We start from the raw sequence: 24,209 nt of genomic DNA on the forward strand, positions 1-24,209 counted from the left end.
CATAGGTGTAAGTAGGCTAAATAGTATGCTAAAAATAATTTACAGTATTTGCAAAACAATAAGTGGAAGGTTTTTCCTTGATGAATAACAATTAAATTTGCATTATTTAGCTCCGATATATCAAAGCTATTTAACTACTTAACTGCCTAATATTAACCCCAAAAATGCTCATAAATTGTTATTTAAAAAAAAAATGAATTAATTGAATTAAGCTATAGAACATATTTTCAAAAATGTTTTTAAATATTTTATTGAAATAGAATATGCCTAAGGGGTGTCTTGTTCCCCTTTCTCTCCTGTGTCCATATGTCTCCATTGTAACAGTACCTCCCGCCCCCCAGTGGCAATAGATTCCAGTTGCATTACCCCCCTAGTGGTGATAAAATCCCAGGGACATAACACCACACACCACACACCACCACCACCACCACCCAGTGTTTATAGATTCCCAGTGTGGCACTAACCACTGGGTCCCTATGCAAATGAGCACCAGAAGCACTGCACGTGGATGGCCCTTTTTTGGCCTGATTTAGTGTTGAGAGCAAAGCAAAAAGAGCCAGTAACTTTGCACCTTGGCACCAGAGCTGTAACTAGACTTTTTGGTGCCCTGTGCCAGAAAGAGCATTGGTGCCCCCCTCATTTTTCAAAGGGACATAATGCACCCAAAAAAGAGCCATGGCTTCATGGGGAAGAGCCAGGGAAGAGATAGGAGAGGCCAGGAGATGATGGGGAGGAAATAAGAGGAAACTACAAGCAAGAATGATAATAAACAGAAATATGACAGGCCCAAACAGCGCCCCCTGACCTGTGGTGCCCTGTGCGATGGCACTGGCCTCACTACCCTAGCTACGGCCCTGCTTGGCACAACCATGTTGCACTGCAGGTGGGCCAGATGTAAAATGTGCAGAGAGATTAGTGGAGTGTCTAAACTCAAATCAAATTTGCCATGTAAAAATAAAACTGTTCAGTATTTGTGAGCTACATGCAAAAGCATCCAGTATTTACCCTGCATGAAAAAATAATAAATGTATTTGAACCCCTTGCATTGCAACTTAAGCTGCATACACACGTAAAGATTTCCTGTCCAACCATCCAACTAGTTTATTGGTTGGAATAAAAATCTGGTAAGGTATGGGAGTAAATGACAATCAGCAATTTTCTCTCAAACGCCGGAAAATGGACAAAAACTGTTGTTTGACCAAATTGTTTACATCAAACATTTAACAAACTTGTCTGAACGACCATTTTCATCTGTTTTCTGGTATTTAGGAGCAAATTGCTGATCATCAGTTACTCCCATACGTTACCAGATTTTCATTCCAACCAATCAACTAGTTGGATGACTGTGTGAAACCCTACTTGTACTATGGTACACTTACATGGAGTATCTGAATACTGTCTCTCACCTCTGCACGGTGACTCTCCTTTGTTCCGGCTATGGCACGGGTATGGCATACATGACCAGCAGGACCCCCGAATACTCGGGTGCTTAGCACAAAGTACCTGATGGAGGGAACACATGTGGACAACAGGTGCAGTGCAGTAAAGAAATGTTGGGCGCCAGACCATCTCATGATGCAATAACAGGAGAACTTTATTTACACTCCACTATTTCCTCCAGCACAGTAAGAGTAATGGTTACAAGCTCTACTTCGCCAACTTCCTCCAGCACAATACTTGCAGCAGATGGTAAATGCTGTATTTTAAGCTTAATGGTTACAGAAGATCTCTGTAAAGGGCTGCGGAATATGTGTGCGCTATATAAATAACTGGTAATAAATAATAATAAATAATAATTAGTTAAGTTCCACTCCAAATGAACACCTCCAGCGCAGACTTAAGGTGCGTACACACTGGGCGATTAAAGTGGACGACTGAACGATAACGATATCGTTATCGTTCAGTCGTCCACTTTATTGTCCATTTTTAACACAAAAACGATGAACGATAACGACGACACGCGTTCCTGCGGGTCGTTCGTCATTATCGATTATCGGGTTAACATGCAGGCCAACCTGACGATGTCGTCAGGTTGCTGCATGTTATGGGGGGAGAGAGCCCGGCGCTGAACGATATCGTTAATGATATCGTTCAGTGGGTGTGCTCAATGTCATGAACGACATTGAGCACACCCTGCCGGGGACACACTAGACGATATCGCTCAGGGGAGCATATCGTCTAGTGTGTACGCTCCATTACACATATGACACAGCAGTGAAATAGTAGCACATACCCGGTGTTGCTGGGCTCAGTAGTTCTACGCATGTCAGCCCAACAAAAACTTCATACAGCATACAGGGGACTTCAGATTCGAAGTTCATCGCACTCATCTCTATTCTCACGAGAGACTGCTAACGTGCGGCACATCCCATTACACATTACACTCTCTCCTTCCATCACCTCGCATACACTCTCTTCAGGCATACTGATGTCCTGTATATCCCAGGACTGTGCTCTAATACAACTCCCACTTTCCAGGGACCTTTCATCTGACGTGCTGGCAACTTAATGCATGCTGTTAACCCTTTCACTGCTGGGCTTCTCTACTTCAGCACATGGTTACACAGGATTCTTCCATAGGACTCCCCTCTAGCCACACTGCCATTTTGCACTGACCCCTCCCTCACTATGGGGCACTCCTCCAGGGGCTATCAACCAGGGATCCAGCATTATGCATCACAGACACTTACCCTCTCACACATGGGCTGTCTCTTCACAGGAGATCTCTCATCTTCCACTGTGGCACCAGGCAGTATTTCCAGAGATCCTCTGCATTGACTTCCTCACTCAACATGCACTCTGCTTCCAGCTGCTACCTCTGCAGCACTCCCCAATCCTCTTCTCAGAAGGGGTTCAATATCAGTAGGACTGCTCTTTAACCACAGCTCCCTTGCAGAACTGTAGGGAGGGATGACTCCCCCCCCTTGTCTGTACCCAGGGGCTTCTCTAAGGCTCCTTATTGCCTATGGGCTTCTCGCAGGGGGCCCTTACTGTATTACAGAGGCATTCCCATGTACATATAAACTGTGGCTCATGGCAGCCTGCCATACACCCTCCCCTGAACGCAAGGGACAGGAGGAGGGAGGTCCCGCGGGTCCAGCCTAAGATGGCCGCACTCCTTCACTCTCAGGACACTGTTCGAGCCTGCTGCGAGGCCACGCCCCCTTTGTCCCACTAGGCCACGCCCCCTGTGCAGCCTGATTCCTCCTGCCCTCCCGGTGATTGACAGATGATGTCACCGGGAGGTGGGGCTTAATCATGGCAGCACTGGGAGGCAGAGCTTAATTGCGGGGGCAGAGCTTAAGCCCGGCTCTGCCGGGTATTACATTACTCTCCCTCTAAAACTAGGCATTTCCACTGTGCCTAGCTAAACTGGCACGCACACATACGCACCTTCATACCCGTTCACACCTGACTCACACGGGCATACAATAGAAAAGCATGCATGACATGTTGAAAACACAGAAGAGAACGGCACAACAGAAACATAGTAAACCTATCAATATAGAAATCACAGGAGCATGTAAAACGTTTCTGAGCAGAATCAAATGCAATCCAGCTATTAGGACATCACCCACATTGCAACATATGCCCCGCTCCCCCTCTTAAACTAACAACATGAGTCACAGGTGTCCTTCCTAGCCGAACCGCTAGGTTACTGCAAACGCATGACAATTTTGCTTTAAATACAGAGAACCTGCCCTCGCCTGCCCTAGTCTCCCCCCGCCTGGGTCAAAAGAGACAGGTGGCTCTCATGGGCCCCTCCAAATAGTTCTGTCCCTGATTAATACTCAATCTCCCCCTGTCACATTCACATTAATAGATCCCCTCCACACACAAATATTAACCACTTGCCTGGCATGGTCGTATCAGATACGACGACACCAGGCTGGGCTTTCCCTGACATAGTCATATCTGATACGACCAGTCAGGAATGGCCACTAGGCGGCTACGGGAAGTTAATCTTCCCACTGCCGCCTATATTAGAGGGACCTTCTGGTCCCTCTACACCCGCGGCACCCCCTCCTTTGTGTCCCGATCACTGCTGGCCACAGTGATCGGGCATCTGGCGGCACCCCCCTCCCGGCGCGGCTGCAGGCTCCAGTATATCCCGATCACTGTGGCCAGCAGTGATCGGGCAGTCCAGCCGGCCCCACCCCCTTCAGTGAGAAGCAGCAGCGGCGGCTCTGGTAGTCGCCGCTGCTGCTATGTATCGGAGCCGCCAGCGGAACACCCTTCTGCTGCGGCTCCGGGAACACACAGTGATCAGTGTGATCACTGTGTAGAAGCGGCAGCAGCATGGCTCTGGTAGCCGCCGCTGCTGAGTAGCCGGGCCACCAGCGGGACACCCTCCCGCTGTGGCTCCGGCACAGCAGTGATCACATAGTGATCACTGGCTGAGCTGAAGCAGCGCTGGCTCTGGTAGCCGCCGCTGTGTCATGGGTCCGGGCAGCCAGCGGGACACTCTCCCGCTGCGACTCCGGCAGTGATCACACAGTGATCACTGGCCGTGTATAGAGAGCAGCGGCGGCTCTGGTAGCCGCCGCTGTTCTAAGTATCCGGGCCACTCCCTCCAGCCACAGCTGCTCCTCCTCCCCCATAATGCCCACATTTATAAGGGACCTGGCCGTAATAAAATAAATATATATTATATATATATATATATATATATATATATGTTCGATAGATAACGCAGAGCCTCTGTTTAGGGATGTCAATCAACCATCGATGGTTTGCAAACATCGATGGTCTGACTGAAAACAAGTGGTTTGCCATTGCTGGTGGCCATCAATGTTGCACCATCGATGGTAGCCATCAATCGATGTTTAGGGAACATCGACAATTGTGGTCTACACAGATCTTGCCCAATCGCTAAACAATTGATTGCTTCTAACGATGGTTGAACCATCAATGGTACAGCTGTCAATGGCCATCACTACAGTATTACATAAAAAGTGCTATTTTTATGTTATACTGGGTTTTAAAAAAAAAAAATGTTTCAAATAAAATAGTGATGGATAAGTTTAAAATTATGTTCTTGACCTAATTCAATCATAAAAGAAACCGACAATTTTGGAGCGGTTTTTGGAAAAAGAATTAGTCAGTTAAGTGGTTAATAGATCCCTTCCACACACACATTTACATTAATAGATCTCACTACATACACACACAATTAGATCCCCCCCACATTTACATTAATAGATCACCTCCACCCACATAAATAGATTCCCCCCACATTCACATTGTTAGATCCTCTCCACACACACACTTACATGGATTCACACTCACACACATTAATAAATACAAACAAAGTCTCACACACTCACACAGACCCCCATTTATTAATGATCACTTTTGCAATGCGATCAGGGCATGCCAGTAGTGCCCATGATCACATTGCAAAATGCGATCATAGCAGCTGGATGTATCATCCCGGACATGCAGGAACACGGGTTCTGAAAGGCCCAGTGCAGGGGCTGCTGCGGACTACACATGCATGGCCGCCATAGCCAGGGAGGGTTCCGGAACACACACACAGATCTCCCTTCCCCCTCTCCTCTCCTGCGGCACTGTGACATGAATAGATGTCGATTCAGACCCGCATGCTAGATGCGTTTGCACACAGCAAAAGTATACAAATCCGCAATCGCACGGCAATAGCACGCCCACTATGTCTTAGCGTGCGATCGTGGTGTTTATGCACATCATCTCCAAGATGTGTATGCAACCACCGGTAACATAGAGTACCATCGGAAGCAAACGCAGCACTTGTGGTCGAGCAATCCCTATCTCAAGCACTGCGAGTGCTTCAGTGTAAAATTCAACCATGTGACGTGTACTATGACGCTGCATCTTAATTACAGTATGCACGCCTCTGAAACGCCATTAATACGCTCAGGCACGTTTGCATTCGCACCACCACTCCCCTGTTTCCATCGTCCCCCCCTGTCACCAACCAGAAAGGCTTCTCCTGTCACTTAGGCTAGTGAGCTGTCTATGAGCAGCGAATGAACGCTTTCCGATCGCATGAACTAATATGCAAATATTGGCAGGCTGCGCGCGAACGCAGACTAACGAGCGGGTCTGTATCAGGCCCACAGTCTCATGCAGCTCTTCAGCATTCTGGTGTCGGCTCTTCCTCCCTCCATTTTCCTGGCTGGCCAGTAAATCTCTCCCAGCAGTCTGTGTGCAGGGGAAGATGGGCCCAGGAGACCTCCGGGAAAGTAGCAGCTTCACTCCTGCCTCCCTGCACCCGTCCCGTGACCCATGGTGAGTACACCTCTGCGTCTTCACGCAGTCAGGCCCTGCCCCCTTCTTGCATATGCGCAGGCTGGCAAATGAGGACGAGGGTAGGGAGGGGAGGAAGCAATCAGGAGCCTTTCTCCAGGTATTTGTAATCCTAATGCAGAGCTGTAACTAGACTTTTTGGTGCCTTGTGCCAGAGAAAGCATTGAAGCCCCTCAAAGTGCACCTGAAAAAGGACCATGGCCTCATTGGAAAGGGACAGGGAAGAGATAGGGGAGGCCAGGATGGGGGATAAAAGAAGAGGAATCTACAAGTGAGAATGATAATAAACAGGAAAATTGACAGGCCCAAACAGCGGCCCCAGCCCTGCGGTGCCCTGTGCCATTTCACTGGTGGCACTACCCTAGTTATGGCCATGTCCTCATGGAGCATCTTGAATTTATGTGGTTATACTTTTTTTTTTTTTTTTTAAATCTAGCCAACTTGTCTTAACGTGCTTGATAAACATTAAGTTATTTTTAATATATATCAACATATTTTTTAAACTTAATGAAGGCCACTGAGATCTGCTTACTTCCAGCCAAGGTCTGTTATGATGAATAGAGAAGGGAAGGGGGTGCTAAATTCCTTTTGACATTCTCTTGATAGATAAGAAATAAATGATAATAGATAAGAAACAAGAAATAAATGTAATTTGTACTTTTCATTTGCTAAAAAGTGGCAAAAAAACCCCCAGAATTTGAGTATTTTATACTGATAAAAAACAGACCATAAAGTGCATTTTTAAATCCTACATTGCAACTATTTTACCATTCCACACAAGTATAGGTTTACATCTCTATAGGAAATGTGATCTATCATATGTGCAAAAAGGTTTTAAAGTGTATCAAGACCCCAGCTCAAAGCACCATCTGCTGTTAGAGTTAGGCACTAGGGGGATGTAGTTAATTTACTGGCTGCTGGGATGCCAGCTGTCGGAATCCCGACCAGGGACTAAAGATAGGCGTCGAAATCCTGAAACCTATCTTTAGCCTGACAATGAAATCCCGACAGCCGGCATCCTGAACGAAGGTAAGCAGGGCCCAATAAGCGGTTTGCTGTGGGGGGGAGGGTTAGTTTTAGGGGCCCCTGGGGAAGATTAGGGTTAGGCACCCCCCGAGCAGGGCCAGCCCGTCCGTTATGCAGACTACACATTTGCGTAGGGCGCCAGCCAGCAGAGGGCGCTCCTCCCGCCATCTACCTGCGGCCGCCACAGGAAAGCTTAATTTGCATGGTGCCCGCTGAGATTTTACCAGCGGGTGCCCGGCTGCTCGCAGCGGCAGCCGGAGCTGACTCCTGAGCTCCAGCTAGGCTTCCCCCATGGGCACAATGTGAGAGACGTCATGATGTCTCTCCCATAGTAACGAGGAGCGGCGGACGGCGGCGGACGCAGGATCGGGGCTTAAGGTAAGTATTCCTTTTTTTTGTGTGTGTGTTGCGTGGCACTCTTACAGGGGACACTACTACAGGGGCTACTGGGGCACTACTACAGGGCTACTGGGAGCACTATTACAGGGGCTACTGGGAGCACTACTACAGGGGTCTTACTGGGGGCACTATTACAGGGGTCTTACTGGGGGCACTATTACAGGGGCTACTGGGGGCACTACTACAGGGGCTACTGGGGGCACTACTACAGGGGCTACTGGGGACACTACTACAGGGGCTACTGGGGGCACTATTACAGGGGTCTTACTGGGGCACTATTACAGGGGTCTTACTGGGGGCACTATTACAGGGGCTACTGCGGGCACTACTACAGGGGCTACTGGGAGTATTATTACAGGGGCACTACTACTGGGCATTATTACAGGGGCACTACTACTGGGGGCTAACTTCTTGGGGCATTATTACAGGGGCATTACTACTGGGGGCAATTTTATAGAGGGCATTACTACGGGGCACTATTACAGGGGCATTACTACTGGGGGCACTAATACAGGGAGCATTACTTTTGGGGGCACTACCACTGGGGGCACTACTACAGGGAGCATTACTACTGGGGCCACTACTAATAGGGGCATTGCAGAAGGGGCACCACTACTGGGGGCACTGCAGAAGGGGTACCACTGCTGTAGACATTATGTGTAAATGCCACTACTGCTGTAGACATTGTACAAGGGTCACTACTACTGTGGGCATTGTATTAGGGGCACTACTACTGAGGGCATTGTATTAGGGGCTCTACTACTGTGGGCATTGTGTATAAGGGGCACTAATGTTGGCATTGTGTATAAGGCGCACTAATGTTGGCATTGTGTAAAAGGGGCACTACTGTGTGTCAGAACATAAATAAGGGACACTACGATGTGATGTAATGTGAATCAGGGACACTGCTATGTGATGTAATGTGAATCAGGGACACTGCTATGTGATGTAATGTGAATAAGATTGTTACTGTGTGGTGTAGTTTGAATTGGGAATACTATTGTGTGACCACACCCCTTTCTTTTGAGACCTTTCCTTTAGCATGCCTCCTAACCATCCCTATTTTGGCGACAGTGTTCCAGATTGGGGGGGGGGGGGGGGGGGGGGGAATGGTGAATAGATGACATGTGCATGCATGCAGCATCTATTAACTGGAGAAAGGGACTGGGAGCATGCCCAGCAGCTCCAGGAGCACTAGGCATGTACCCAGCATGATTGGCGCTCGTGATTATGGCTTTTCCCATGAGACCACACCCCTTTTCTTTGTCGGGTGCACGCACCATCAGCGTGCGCAAATTCAGCCAGGGGGCGCGAAAATGTATCTTTGCTTACCAAAAATATTAGGCTCGGGCCGGCGCTGCCCCCGAGGAGGGTTAGGGTTAAGCTACAGGGAGGGGGGTTAGGCTTAGGCACCCCTGGGGGGAGGTTAGAGTTAGGCACCACTAAGGGAGGGTTAGGGTTAGAGGGGGGAGGGTTAGCACACTCACCACCCTTGTCGGCATCTTCATCCTTCGGGCTTCCGGCATCAGCCGCCGTGACCATTCGGGGGGAGGATTAGGGTTAGGCTGCGGGATGGGAGGGTTATAAAGAGGGTTAGAATACTTCATAAATCGGTCAGGATTTCAACTGTCGGAATTCTGACCATAGGGATCCCGTACGCAACCCCTTACAAAATGCCATCTCATTAAACTAAATAACCTGACTTGCAAAATATATGCTGTAATCCTACCAGCTCCGTCCATCATCGGCAGCAAATATTTAATCAGCCCCTAACCGACGCTATCTTGCAGCTATGAAAATATTGTGTTATGAACCTTGCCATGGATTTTACCTTGCAACATTACAATTTGTTCCATGTTCTAATTGACCCTTATGATTTCAGTTTCCTCTCCATCCAGTGTTACGAGATAAGACAAGTAAATACAGACACTATAAAAACCACAAATTTCATGTTTTTATTGCAGTTAGCTCACATTTAAAAAGTGACAATTCCCTGGAGATGACAATTGAACAGAGCACCAAGTCCATTCTTACCTACTTTGAAGTAGAAGTGGCTGGTGCTGGTTGCAAGACCCCAGGAATAGAGGCCTACCCCTGCCCACCATCCCCCTAATTTCGGGAAGCCGGGAGAACAGACAATTTTGAAACATCCTGAACATGCCAAAATGACTCGATTAGTTGTGAATTGTGTCATATGACCTTTACAGCACTGACATTTGAACCTTACAGCACTAACAGCAAGTCAGCATGTCAGGAATCACTTTTAAAGCTGACACGTCTTACCGCAGTGGCCCCTGGGACCCTCCTCTCCTGGATCACTTAGAGGGAAGCCCAACAGTCAACGTAAACTGCCTTCTATTATTTATCTTTCTCCCAATTAAAATGTATTTTCATGGAGATTTAGCTTCTGACTGACGTATGTATAAATTTTCAGTTGACACAGTAATGTAAAATTACAGTATCTTTCGTTCTACTGGAGCTCTATGTAGTCAAATTATTTAATTTACCAATTAAGATTTAATGTAGACCAGTAAATTAGCTGTTTAATTCCTGGCCAATAGTAATCCAGTGAAATAATAACATGAAAACAAAAAATACCGGAAATCACATGGGGTTCGGTATAATTTGACAATGTTCATATTGTTGATAATCATAATGTCAAATCTATTATGCCGACAGGCACTGCATGTCAACATAAAACATGTCGACATGTTCATTATGTCAACATGTATGATGTCATTGTTATGATACCCAGTGGCGTAAATTAATCGCAGACGCAAGTTATAATTTGGTGCCCAGCCACCACAGCCGCTGACATTGTAATGTAGTATTTCACATGCAGATACACCCGCAGTCGCACACGGAATATAGGCATACCGCATATCAGAGCTGCTTTTGCATCGCTGTGCAAATAAGACGCATTTGAAGGGAAATATTTGCATGAAAAGATGCTCAACGCTACCGAGTCACTCTGCGCTCACACGTTATGTGTAAAGCAACTTGTAGCGCATGGAGGATAGATGTATGAAGTGGGACGGGGAGTTGTGGGTGAGGGGGTGCGCCGGGACTGCTGCATGGGTCTGAGGCTAGGGCTGCAGCCAGGGAGGAGTGCGATGGGGAGTTGTGGGTCAGGCGAGGTGCCGGATGTGTCACTCAGACATAAGAATCTGCTGAGGAGCAGCAACACCAATGAGTAGGGACAGGCTATAGATAACAGAGGCGGCAGCTGATGGTCTGACATGGAGCTCTCCACTAGTGTATGGTGGCATCTCAGGTGCCGGGGAGAGGTGCCATGTAATGGGCGGTACATAGTTACAGCCCTAAGTGGGGTAAATATACTGCGGGCAATAGAGGAGGTACCCCTTCAGTGCTGGCGCCCGGCAGCAAGCGCCTCCATTGTCTCCCATAGTTCTGCCCCTGATGATACCTGATGAACTCCTGCACTGTCAAAACCTAAACAAAGTGCTGTTCACCAATAACAACCCCCTTTCCCAAAACACACACTTGTTCGAGGGTACTCGGCTGCCGCCTGGACTACGCACTTAGGGGTAAATTTACTAAGAATCGAGTTTGGGGGAGATTGCAATCTCACATGAGTTTAGACATGTTTTTCATCTCACAAATTTACTAAAGACTAACTCGAGTGAGTTTGGAAGTGAGTTCTCTCTTTTCACTGTTAAAACTCGTGTGATAACAAACTCGAAAAAACTCACCATCGGCCAAACTAGGAAGTTATTTTCAGAAAAAAGATGCAACTCTGAATTTACTAAGATTCGAGTTTACAATCTCGTGTGAGATTGTAGCAAACGCACTGATAAATTGAAGTTTCAAATAGACCACTTCCTGAGCTGCGAGTTTGCCAGAAACATACACAGATCAGTGTGATTTGTGTATGTTTCTGCCTATATACCTAATGTAAAGGGGTTTTTATTTTAAAAAATTACGTACGGTCCCCCCCAAAAGTCATAACCAGCCACGATCTTGTCAGCCACTCCTGGTTCTTAAGATCACGGGGAACAAAACAAGTAGGGTTCCACCATAATTTAGGAACCAGCACCAGGCTGCAAGGCCTGTCCTGGTTTTAAATATAGGGGGAAAAAAATTGCGTAGGGGTCCCCCTATATTTTAAACCAGCACTGACCAAACCAACCGGGGTGTAATGCCACAGCCAGGAGACCCTATTACCGGCTCTCTAGGGCCAAAGCATTCTCACCCCAAGCCAGTCAGGCCAAGCCGGGGATCTCAGGGGAGGTGGGGACCCCCACAAGGGGTCATCCCTCTCCCAAAACCCCAGGCTTGGGTACAGGGTACTGGGGTATGGGTACAGGGGTAATAAAGTGTAAAATCAAAGTAAACTATTGTATTTTACAGTGGAACTACAGGTGCCAGCATGCCTGCCCTTTGGCACTTGTGGAACTACGGCCGGCACCCGTACCTCCACTGTAAAATAAATAGTTAAATAAAGACAGTACACACACACACTTTATACAGTAAAAGTTTATTACACACACCTATCCCATTCACACATACTTACCTGCTGCCAGATGTTTGAGTCCACTTGTCCCCGTAGATCCTGTTTGGAGTACCTGAAAAAAAGATCCTATACTCACCTTCATTCTCGTGCTGGAGAAAGAAAAACAAACCGAGTACGCGATCCATATACTTACCATTAGCGGTGTATGTGTGTAACCACATACACCGTTAACCGGCTCCCAACTGATCAGTGAGAACTGTCAGGAGCCACCAGCCAATAAGCAGCCGCTCTACAGTTAGCGGCTGCTGATTGGCTTCCGGTTCCTGACACACTGACCAGCCCACATGGGAACTGTCAGGAGCTAGAGCCAATCAGCAGCCGCTAACTGTAGAGCAGCTGCTGATTGGCTGGTGGCTCCTGACAGTTCTCACTGATCAGTCAGGAGCCGGTTAGCGGTGTATGTGGTCACACACATACACCGCTAACGTAAGTATATGGATCACATTGGTTGGTTTTTTTTTTGCAGTGACCCCCATGGATTCTATGGAGACCAGTGAGAGGATGGAGGTGAGTATAGGATCTTTTTTTCAGGTACTCCAAACGGGATCTACGGGGACAAGTGGACGCGAACATCTGGCAGCAGGTAAGTATGTGTGAATGGGATAGGTGTGTGTAATAAACTTTTACTGTATAAGTGTGTGTGTACTGTCTTTATTTAACTATTTATTTTACAGTGGAGGTACAGGTCCCGGCCACCTGCTGGCACTTGTAGTTCCACAAGTGCCAAAGGGCAGGCATGCGGGCACCTGTAGTTCCACTGTAAAATATAATAGTTTACTTTGATTTTACACTTTATTACCCCCTTACCCACAGCTCAGGGGTGCTGGGAAGAGCCCCGGGCTTCAGACCAAGCCTGGGGTTTTGGGAGAGGGGAACCCCTTCTTGTGGGGGTCCCCACCTACCCTGAAATCCCCAGCTTGGCCTGACTGGCTTGGGGTGAGAATGCTTTGGCCCTGGTGACCCAGTCATAGGGTCACTTGGCTGTGGCATTACACCCCGGTCGGTTTGGTCTGGTGCTGGTTTTAAATATAGGGGGACACCTATGCAATTTTTTTCCCCCTATATTTAAAACCGGGACTGACCCTGTAGCCTGGTGCTGGTTCCTAAACTACGGTGGAACCCTACGTGTTTTGTTCCCCCTGTAATTTTACGAACCAGGACTGGCTGACAAGTCCAGGGCTGGTTATGCTTTGGGGGGGGGGACGCTACATAATTTTTTTAATATATTTTAACCCGTTTTTTACAGGTACAACACAAACAGCAGCCTTCACATATTTCACTGATATGTGCAGGCTGCTTGTTTGGGTGAGTTTGGCAGAGAGAAAACACTGCAATCTCGGGTGAGTAATCTCAACTAAACTCACAACTAGGGGAAGAAATCTCGATCTACAATCAGAAAACTTACTTTCAGCTAAACTCACTTCTTAGTAAATTTGTGAGCTGAAAAACGGAAAACGCACCCGAATTTCGGCGAAATAAAGTGTTTAAAAAAAACAAAACTCGACCAATCTCGAATCTTAGTAAGTTTAACCCCTGTAGTAATAACTTGCAGGAAGTACAGGTATCAAAATATATACATCGGAATGTGAGACTCTAAGAACTCATATAGGGAACTACACCTAGATTCTCAGGAGGTCTACCATCCAGGAAAAAACCCAAGCCCTTACTGCTTAGCTTCCCACGCTAGACAGAAGAAGTCTGTCTAAAGCTAATTCATGTAGTAATACAAATAGCACTCCTAAAGAGTGATTACCAGAATATCCTTCTGCAGTTAACAACACTGCAAGCTAGTAACAAACGAGGATTCCATTTATCTACTAATGATTAAGCAGCTAACAAAAGGGTATGCATTTATATTTTCACTGCATTAGTACTATATACTTTCTTAAGCAATAGTAATAATTACAGAATGATAATTCAATAAACATGAGAGTAATTGCAAAACTCAGTAATTTCTTTAGATACACAGCAAACTACAGGATAAGACATTTCAAAACACATGGACTATCCAGAGTAGTATATTAGCCAGGTGACATCTGCTAGCAATGGTATGTAATAGAATGCATCCAGGATACTTAGCAGATGAAGAAACCAGCAATCTTTCCTAGGCAGCTTGGAAATCGCTAGATCCAGGGACCAGGCAAGACATGGAATCCTGTGGGAGATGCAGCCAGAACAGAACAACCCACACAGACCCAAGAGCCAGCACCTGATTAAAACTGCTGGCAAACCAATCACAGTTTACCAGACCAATGCCCAGGATGACATCATCATAACAGGTGAACAAGTCAGCAACCATTCCAATTATTCAGTCTAGACTCGACCAGCTGAGTACATATATAACAGTCATCATGTTTATCATGTCGACACTTGTTTTCGATATTGTCCCTAAAGCTGGGAACACACCTATACAATCCTTGGCCCGATCACCTGATATCAGATGATCGGGCTGATGATTGTATAGGTGTGTATGCTGTACCATTGCAGGAGCGTTAGTTGGGATCGGGAGGTCGCCTCCTATGTTCTGTATAATATATGTCGGCCCGACCTCCCATAGAAGCCGGTACACATTGTGCTGTGCCTGCATTGTGTATACAGTGCTCTGCGGCAGCTGACAGGGGGTCATGCTGGAGATACACAACTTGGCTGAACAGAAGAGTTTAATCCGTTCAGCCCGATTGAAAAGGTCTGTACGTACTTGACTTTACTCTAACCCTAAGATGTGTATTGTTGCATTATGACTATATAGTCATGTCATATGTCAATATTTTTACCATGTGGACATAGTACAGGTGTTGACATGGAGAATGTCGGCACTTTAACCATGTCCACATGGTAAAATTCGACATTCTGGTGTTGACATAATGACTATCTTCATTGTCATTGTCGACATACTGTCTGCATGCCTGCACCTGTGGTGACAACCATAGGTTGGTTGGAAGACAACAGATGCAATAACATAGAAAGTACAATACACTTCAGTATATATTAAATAATAAAATATACCAAATATAATCTTATTGCATATGTGGTGCAGAATGGAAAGTTATGCTCTCATTGGCTTATTATGCTGTAATTGGACTACAAAAATATCTATTATTTATTTGGGCTGTAAGCATATCCTCAAACACGCCAATCACCTTATCTAATCTAAGTATGGGTTGGTGGTGGTTTGGATAAATCAGCCATAGCTAATTTTGCACTGATTGTTTGTCCCGGAATCATATATGTGCATAAGGAGTTGATTTCATGTACATGCATAATGTCACTAGCCCAGCATTCAGCATGCTGGTGGCCTCATTATCATTTTTCCTTGTGACTAAAGGTGCTCATACACGGTGCGATAAAGCAGCCGATCCAACGGATTGGTACGATATCGCTGCGATATTGTACCGTGTATTGGCATGATATTGGATAGTGCGCGCATCCCTGGGGTCATACATCGCACCTCCAGATCTTACTGCAGGTTCAGTTGATCTGGGGTAGCGATGTGCGATCCCATGCAGCGCTATACGGGAGGGGGAGGGGGGTTCTGGCATATCGGGTGGTCGCTACCCGATCACACTGTGTGTGGGAACCGCCCGATGTCGGCTGCCGGATCCCCCGTTGTGTCGCAAAGTGCAAATCGCAGCGTGTATGGCCTGCTTAATACTATTTTGTTTAACACTGGCTCAGAATTCATGCCTTGAATCACGGCGCCCTAGAGTGTCAGGCCAGCATTGTTTTCACGACACACCTAAGCCAAAAGTTTGTTATTGAGAAATTCAGAATAAATGTAGTGAAGTAGTAAAGTGAAGTAAATTGCGCTTACCTGTCATCCTTAGGCTCAGTTATGTGGTGGTGGGCAGGTTTGCACTTCTTTTTGTGCACATATTTACATTACATTGACCACAAAATAATTTGATTTGGTGCTGGACAACCAACCTGAGGCACCCCTGCAAGTGTCCCGAGGCACCCCAGGGTACCACGGCGCACAGTTTGGGAACCACTGGCAAACAGTATATTTATAATTTCTGTGTTTACAGTACATGGCAGATCTGGCATTCTGACCATAACAACTTTCTAGAAATATGTATGGATATGTAGCATTTGGTTGTCCCACCTTCTCCCCCCAATACTATCTTTTTTTAAAATTTCTAAATGACAATAAAAAACATTTTTGTTATAGTTTCCAACATATTATAATAATTTACAGGGACAGTTTGCTGCAAGCTAGTGCGTCAATGTCTTGCCGATCTTTGAAATACTGCAACTTCTATCATGTACTGTTACCTAAATGTAATTATGATGAGTTTTTGCATTTTAAATCCTCAAAACATTTTAAATCTCTTCACTGCTCCTTTGGGAGCAGTAACGGGAGTGCACATGCGTGACCTACAGGTCACGCATGTGCACAAGAGCGCCGGGCCTGGGTAATTAGTACCCGCTTCCCCCCCCTCTCGGTGGCCCAGCCACCACCTATCTAATAAGGTATAAAACATATAACTGTTTTATATGCATCATACTACACTGCTGACTAAAAATATATTCTAGAAATGCTAGTAAAAGGATATAGAGCTTAATGTATCAAACAGTGTAAAGAATGAAAAAGTGGACCAGTGGAGAAGTTGCCATTAGCAACCAATCTGCTTTAAGGTAGCATTTATCAAGTACATTCTATAAAATGAGATTTATCAAAGCTTAAAGAGAGATAAAGTATTAACCAATCGGCTCCTACCGGTCATTACAGGCTGTGTTTGAAAAATGAAAGGAGCTGATTGTTTGGTAATTTATCTCTCTCCACTTTCATTTCTCTCCAAGCTTTGATAAATCTTCCCCATAGTTTTATAAAAAAAAAAAATTAGTCTCTCATCTACAGTGATAACTATGCGTATGACTTTACTGTACCTAATATTTTTCATCTGTAGGTAACAGAAAATGCAATTTCAGGAACAGCAAGGAGAGGTGAGTATAGAGGTGATGTATGTTTTCTTAGATGTAAATATTCAATCAAATTCTTATGATCATAAAAGTGTTGCTGTAAAAATGATCACAACGGCTATAAGTCTACCTAGGTATTTAATACTGGTCCCTAGGTATTTAATACTGGTCTCATTCTTTAATAGTGTGTGTATCTTTATTGACATTTATTAAAATGTCACAAACATCATACTGAAACAATATGTAAAGAAGCGTAGCATGTTGGATGTAAAGTATGAACATAAGAAAACAAATAAAATCATAAAACAAGCTGGTTGCTAAGTATACATTTAAAAATATATATATAATTTGATGCTTATTTCAGTGTGACATAAAACAGGTAAATGACAAGCAATGAGGAGAATATTGGAAGGGTGACATGTTATATGAAATCTCTGTAGAGAGCACAAATAAGTTAATACATAACAAAGTGTCCATTACTGTGTGGTCAGTCCTATCAGAAGAATGAGCCTTGTGGTCAGCCGACTAATTCAGCTTGTGAAATCATTTGAGAATCAACAACAAGCCTTTCAGGAATGTCTCTGTTTAAAGTAAAGTGTAGTATTAAAAAATGGACAGCGCAGCACGCCCCCCTCCTAAAATATTTAACCAGCACCACAAAAAAAAACCAGCAATGCTTTTATTAGCAAAACACGTCTAGTAAAAGCAGTAACTAACCGCCAGAGTCATTTGGAGGGCTAGAATTGAATAATTCAGAAAAGAACCTATGCTCACTCTACTGTGATTATACTAGCTAGCAGCTGACACAGAGATAAATCAATCTCTGGAGTACAAATGATTATGGGAAATTGTGTCTGCGCTTAGCTATATAAATGTAAGTCTAACACACAAGAATGATGAAAGGAGTATGTATTTATTTTACTAATACAGGTATGCTGTTATGGTAGTGCTCCCATGGGAAAAAAAGGAACACTCTGCTGCTAATTATAGCCAATGTCTGTAACTTAATCTCTATTCCAACAATTAGTGTCAATAGAGAGTCAATAAAAAAGTAGTCTTTAACAAGAAAAAAAAAAAGCTGTATATGAAGCAGTCCAGAAAAATTATATATAGAATTGCAGGTGTAACGCTCTGGAGGTGCGGCGTCCCGTGCCCTCCGGTCCGTTTACTTACCCTCTTGTGTCTTCAGGCGCTTTCCGCAGTGTAACGTTGGTTTTGTGTGCGTTGTTTGTTGGTGTAGCCTCTCTCTGCCGGGGAGTGTGTGCCGTGTTGCACACTCCTGGGTATCCATATAGTTATTCCCCAGTGGCTGCGAGACTGGCCGGGTCCCCCCCACTCTCAGTGATCACATGGCACATGGCCGTCAATCGCTGCCGCCGGTCACTCGATTCAGCCCGCTGGTGAGGAGTGTAGGGTTACTTGCCGGTCAAATGTATACACGCTTGATGTGGGGGATGACGGAGGTGTAGTGACGCCGCCCCTAGAGCATTACACCCGCAATTCTATATATATTTTTTCTGGACTGCTTCATATACAGCTTTTTTTTCCTTGTTAAAGACTACTTTTTTATTGACTCTCTATTGACACTAATTACTGGAATAGAGATTAAGTTACAGACATTGGCTATAATTAGCAGCAGAGTGTTCCTTTTGTTCCCATGGGAGCACTACCATAACAGCATACCTGTATAGTAAAATAAATACATACTCCTTTCATCATTCTTGTGTGTTAGACTTACATTTATATAGCTAAGCGCATACACAATTTCCCATAGAATTTAATAAAAACTTTAATAGAATAATACTCCTCAAAACCGCTGAATGGGCAAAGCCAGCCCAGTTGCAGAGGCCAATCAATCAGTAGCACATTTTAGTGTTAGTGTTATTATAATACGTTTGTGTATGCTTGAGCAGTAAATACCCACCTTTCAATTATTGTATTAAGTTGTATACTATAATTATTAATTGTCACACTTTAGAAAGTCCCAGAAGCCTATTTTGTCAGCACATCTTTCACTCTTATCATAACTACAGTACCATGTTTTCTGTAAAGTAGATCTAGCATGCTAGATGAAGGTAGATAGAACTGCCTATTTGTGGACAGCCTTTTCCATCCGGAGTTTACTCACACCACCCCCCCAAAAGGGTATGAGACATGGGGTTCTAATATGACTTCTTTCTTTTAAGACTTTAGTGGTTGTTTGCATTACCATATATGTCTAATTTGTAGACTTTAGCATATATATTTGACAGCGAACTTACCTCTGAAGTATATCTTGTTCTTTTCATCATTTACACTATATTTTGCACTTTGTACCATGTTTATAACTTCCTGCTGATATATATTAGCGATTTTTAACATTTGTGTTTTATTTTATGTGTTTAATAAACTTTTTGGTGCCCTAAAGCTATTGCACCTATTTGCTTGAACATCTTTCTAAAGGGAGCGCATGGAGGTAAAGCACGCTAGATGGGCAGCTTAAAGTGCTTTGGTTTTGTACCAATGCATCTAGATGATCCTCTCAATGGACCGCAAGGAGAACTCTCTACTCTGGGAAGAATCCAAACTAGAAGAGAGCCTAATGGTGCGTACAAATGTAGTGATCAGCCAGCGATACGATATCGCTTGCTGATCATCCTGCACCCTCCCTGGTGTGCTGGATAATCGATATCGATCATCCAGCACACCACCAACTCACCAACAACTATAGCGACCTGCGATCAACGATCGCGGGTCCCTATAGTAACCTGCTCGATATCGATATCCATATGTGGCCGCGCATCGCTGGTCGTAGGTGAGTTGGTAGGGACCAAAAAATGAACGATTTGAACGATAGCGATAAGAACAATATCGTTATCGTTCAAATCGTTCATTTATATCAGTACGTGTGTACGCACCATTAGTTTACAGAGAGGAGAAAAAATGTAAAGAGGTGTATTGTGCAAAAGTGTAAATATCACCTAAAAAGTAAAACTGCCATCACTCCATAACTGCCCCTTTCATACAATTTCACCAGGTCATGTGACCGTTGTAGTTACACAACTCCTGGGATGAGACCTTTCCAATTCTTATGGGGGAGATTTATCAAAACTTGGAGAGAGATAAAGTACCAACCAATTAGCTCCTGTCATTTTTCAAACACAGCCTGTAACATGACAGTTAGAAGCTGATTGGTCAGTACTTTATCTCTCTCCATACTTTCATAAATCTTTCCCTTAGGACAGAGAGGGGTGGGGTGGCAACAAATAATGGGCATGGTTGATGAGGTTTTGTTGAATTAGATCATCACTCATTTTGAACGTTGTAGGGCTGGCTGACAAAGGCTTTGGCGTATATATTTACAAGCGGCAACTTGACATCAAATTATAAACAGGCACTAACTTTAAGTGCAAAAACCAGCATGTTTTATACTTAATAATATTTACATTTTGAGCTCATACCTGTGTAATATTCCCCTTAGGGGTCAATCCAATTAGCCACGAAGCACCCGCGGGTGCAAGTCATTGCGACAACAGCACCCTAACCCTCCGAAATGCCTAAACCTAACCCTTCATGCCTAAACCTAACCCTCTGCCCATAGTACCTAACCCTAACCCCCCCCCCTAGGGGTGCCTAACCCTAACCTCCCCCTTCCAAAACCTAACGCTATGCTACTTAAACCTAATCCTCCATTCCCCCACCCCCCCTGCGGCTAACGCTAAGGGCTCCCCAGACTTATCTCATTCGGGCCGCCGTCCTTCTGGATTCCGGCTTTGGGATTAAGATGGGTATCGGTATTTCAACGCCTATCATAAGTCCCTTGTTGGGCTTCCCCGTTGGGATTCAGACTGGCGGCATTTCGGCCCCTGGTCTCATAGCTACATCTCCCCAAATTTGCACCCCTCGCGACTAATTGGATCACCCCCTTAGTCTGCAAAGTTAAGAAAAATTGCAAATGGAAATGCATTACACCTTCATATAATGCTCACTCACTGTTTTGTGAATCCTTGAAGTTCTTGGTGCAGGCAAAATAGATATAGACCGTGACTGACACAAGTCTAGCACACACTGATGTAATAAAGACAATTTTTATTGTTAGAAGTCCATACCAAAAGAATATCAAACTGTCCTGCCAACAGCAGCTGTTTTGATGCTCCTTTTCCAGACCTTAGTTATGATTTCTGCTAATAAAGACTTCCCTTTATTACAAATCCCGTTTTGCACTGCTTCACAAACTGTTATTATGTACTTACTTGCCTATTCTCTCTCCATTTTCTCCCATCATCCCAGTTAAACTTCTTTTCTTTTGCAAGCCCCATCGCCAAAGAAATGTTGCACTTTGTCTGAATCGTTTTGTTCTTTGTAAATGAAGCATCGTGGCTTTCTGCATTTTGCATGTATAACCACTCAGCCCTATGTCCACATGCAAAATGCTGAAAGGGACTGTCTGGGACTATGACATTTTTCTTTTCCATTTTGTTAGAAGCTGCAAAAGGTTTCTTAAACAACTCAGGAATAGTGATACCAAGAGGCCTCTTTACAAAGACATCAGCTCATCTCATACTTCAAGTAACTTCCACTCCAGGTAAATTGTAAATATATTTTGAACTAGTTTTTTTGACCAGTCTTTCGCCGAGTCAGTAGCTACTGTATTGCAGAGACTGTTTTTTCTCTCTCTCTCTCTGGGGTCTATCCACTATGGAAATGATCGGATCCGATATAGCTCTGCGTGGAGTCAGCTATCTCCCTTAACAGTTTCATTGCTCCTTTCAGTGCTGTGAAGTGTAGCACTGCTGAGTCAGAACTAGAGTTCACGCAGGCACACAAAGCCCCGACGTCCGGCGGAAGGAGCCAGACAGAGGCGGAGGGATCCAAAAGAATCCCTCTTCGCAACTCAGTCTGCTTTCCATAGGGAAGGAGCGGGGTGAGCGCCATGTGCGGGAAGAATCGTCATCTGAAGATGACGAATGCTCCTGCAGTCAAGTTCTGAAAAAATTGTGTTTTCGGAGCTTGAAGAATTTAGTTCCCCCTACTAGTGTACGGGGACAGCGGGCCACATCGGAAGTGAAAGGTAAGCAGGAGATATTATCTGCTGCATTGCTTGGTATGGGATATCTCCTGCTTTACTTTTTTGATGAATGGCCCCAAAAATTAATTTCTACAAAAGCAGGTGAAAATTAACATAATTGCGATAACAAAGTTGGGAGGATGGATGGGTATATGGTAATATGGGAGGGGATTTGGTGGGACATGATATGCTGGGAGACAGAATTATGAAAGGGGGGGTTGAATGCATGGAAATAGTACTAGACAGACCCCTAAGTGGTGCAAGCATATCCTTGAGTGGTGCTAGATGTTCCATTGAGTGGTGCTAGAAACCCCCTTGAGTGGTGCTAGACATTCCCCTGGGTTGTGCTAGACAGAGAATCCCGATCTAAATTTCTCTGGGTGCACACCCTAATGAAAAGTGCTGCGCACGCCAATGGTCTCACCCTTTTTTCCCTCCTGTTCTGTCCCCCATGTTCTTTACCCTTTCCTCCCAAATCTTACTGTTCTTCCCAGTGTCTACTACCTTTTCTTCCACCATTCCTCCCATCTCCCACCCTTTTTTCCTATCTCCCCATGTTTTTACTCTGCTCTGCCTCATGCCGACACCTATGCTCGCTATGTGTCCCGCCTGTGTAGCAGGGGTGTCGGAAATGTCTGGTGCTGGTGCTTCTTTCCCCACCGGGGTGGCAGCAGGATGCATCCTGCAAATAGGGTTCAGGGTGCAGAGCCAGTTCACAAATCCTCTGGTGGAGGGGGGAATGGGAGGTGCCGATTTGTATACCTATAGTGGGTTGCGGGAGTTGCCAAATTTCATGGTTGGGCATGTGCAAAGTGACAATTAGCAGGACCTCTGGAAGAAGGGGGGGCAAAGGAGGGCACCTAGATCTGGACCTTCTTCTGTGGCAGGGGTAATGGAGCGGCTGTGTGCAACAAGAGATACATAGATAATTTCAAATGTATTTACCATGGCAAGTACAGATAATTTGATGGTTCGGTTACCTATAAATATAGAAAGACGGAGGAACACAGGGAGACTACTCTCTCTCCCTGTTCTTCCTATCACATACTGTTCTTCCCCTTCTCACCCAGATCACCCATAGGTGTGCGCTAAAAGTGTGCCCAGGCACACCCTAATGTTTCTGTGCTTTTCAGCAAACTTAATGGTGCAGCTGGCATTCCTATGAGATGAGTGTCAGTGACACAACATTATCACTGCAGGCCGCATCATTCAAATCAAGAATTGTTGGTGCTGACGTTACCAGGACACGCAGGTGAATAGGCCCATGGGGTAAATTTTGTTGAAATGTGGAAAGCGCTACTGCGCAGTATCCATGATGCTCCCTCAGGGAGGCATCAAGTCCCATACCAAGATGGCAGCCGTATGGTCTTCTGCACATGCGTGGCACCATCTTGTCACTGTGGAAGGGCACCACAGTGGGACACAGTAGTGGTCCATATAGCTCTGAGAGGCCCTGTGATATGTTTCTAATATCCTCTTATACAAGAACCGCTGGCCACATACAATCACCAGCTGGTGATCTGTATGCTCCGCACAAGCTCCGCTCCATGCAAGAGTCTGTCTGTGCATAACTGCGAGTATGGCTGTACAATCACACTACTGCTCAATAAATCACTCTGCAGGGTTAGCACTGGGCTGTTTGGTGACTTTGAGGGATCCACTGGTGTATACTATTACTCTGCTGTTACCATCACCAATAGCACACATAAATTTAACAAATTTGCTTCCTCTAGGTTCATCATTTAAAGAAACTGAATTCATGTTTCTAGACTAAGTAATAATTCATATTTGTTTACATCTGTGACATAATAATTTTACAAAGAGAAATACTTATTAATGTAATAATTATACAAAGAGCAGCATGTATCTACATGTTCTGTTATGAACATATATTTTAGGCAGAAATAGGCAATGGGTTTCATATAACCACAAAGATTATGCAGCACGGCATATCTACATTTGCACCTAACTTTATTAGTTCACACACTTACCTCT

The 24,209-nt window shown here is 45.0% G+C and overlaps 1 pseudogene across 1 annotated transcript in view; it reads left to right on the forward strand.

The window, feature by feature from the left end:
- Positions 1-24,209, forward strand: part of LOC148542777 (tumor necrosis factor ligand superfamily member 10-like) — an 87,487-nt pseudogene that overhangs the window by 59,397 nt on the left and 3,881 nt on the right. The window contains exons 3-4 of the transcript XR_015877686.1: positions 17,155-17,191; positions 21,630-21,731. The product of XR_015877686.1 is annotated as a tumor necrosis factor ligand superfamily member 10-like (transcript). The remainder of the gene's footprint in view (positions 1-17,154; positions 17,192-21,629; positions 21,732-24,209) is intronic.

The sequence above is a fragment of the Taudactylus pleione genome, unplaced genomic scaffold, assembly GCF_031769625.1.
Source record: "Taudactylus pleione unplaced genomic scaffold, aTauple2 ptg000009l, whole genome shotgun sequence".
In the NCBI taxonomy this organism is placed as follows: Eukaryota; Metazoa; Chordata; class Amphibia; order Anura; family Myobatrachidae; genus Taudactylus; species Taudactylus pleione.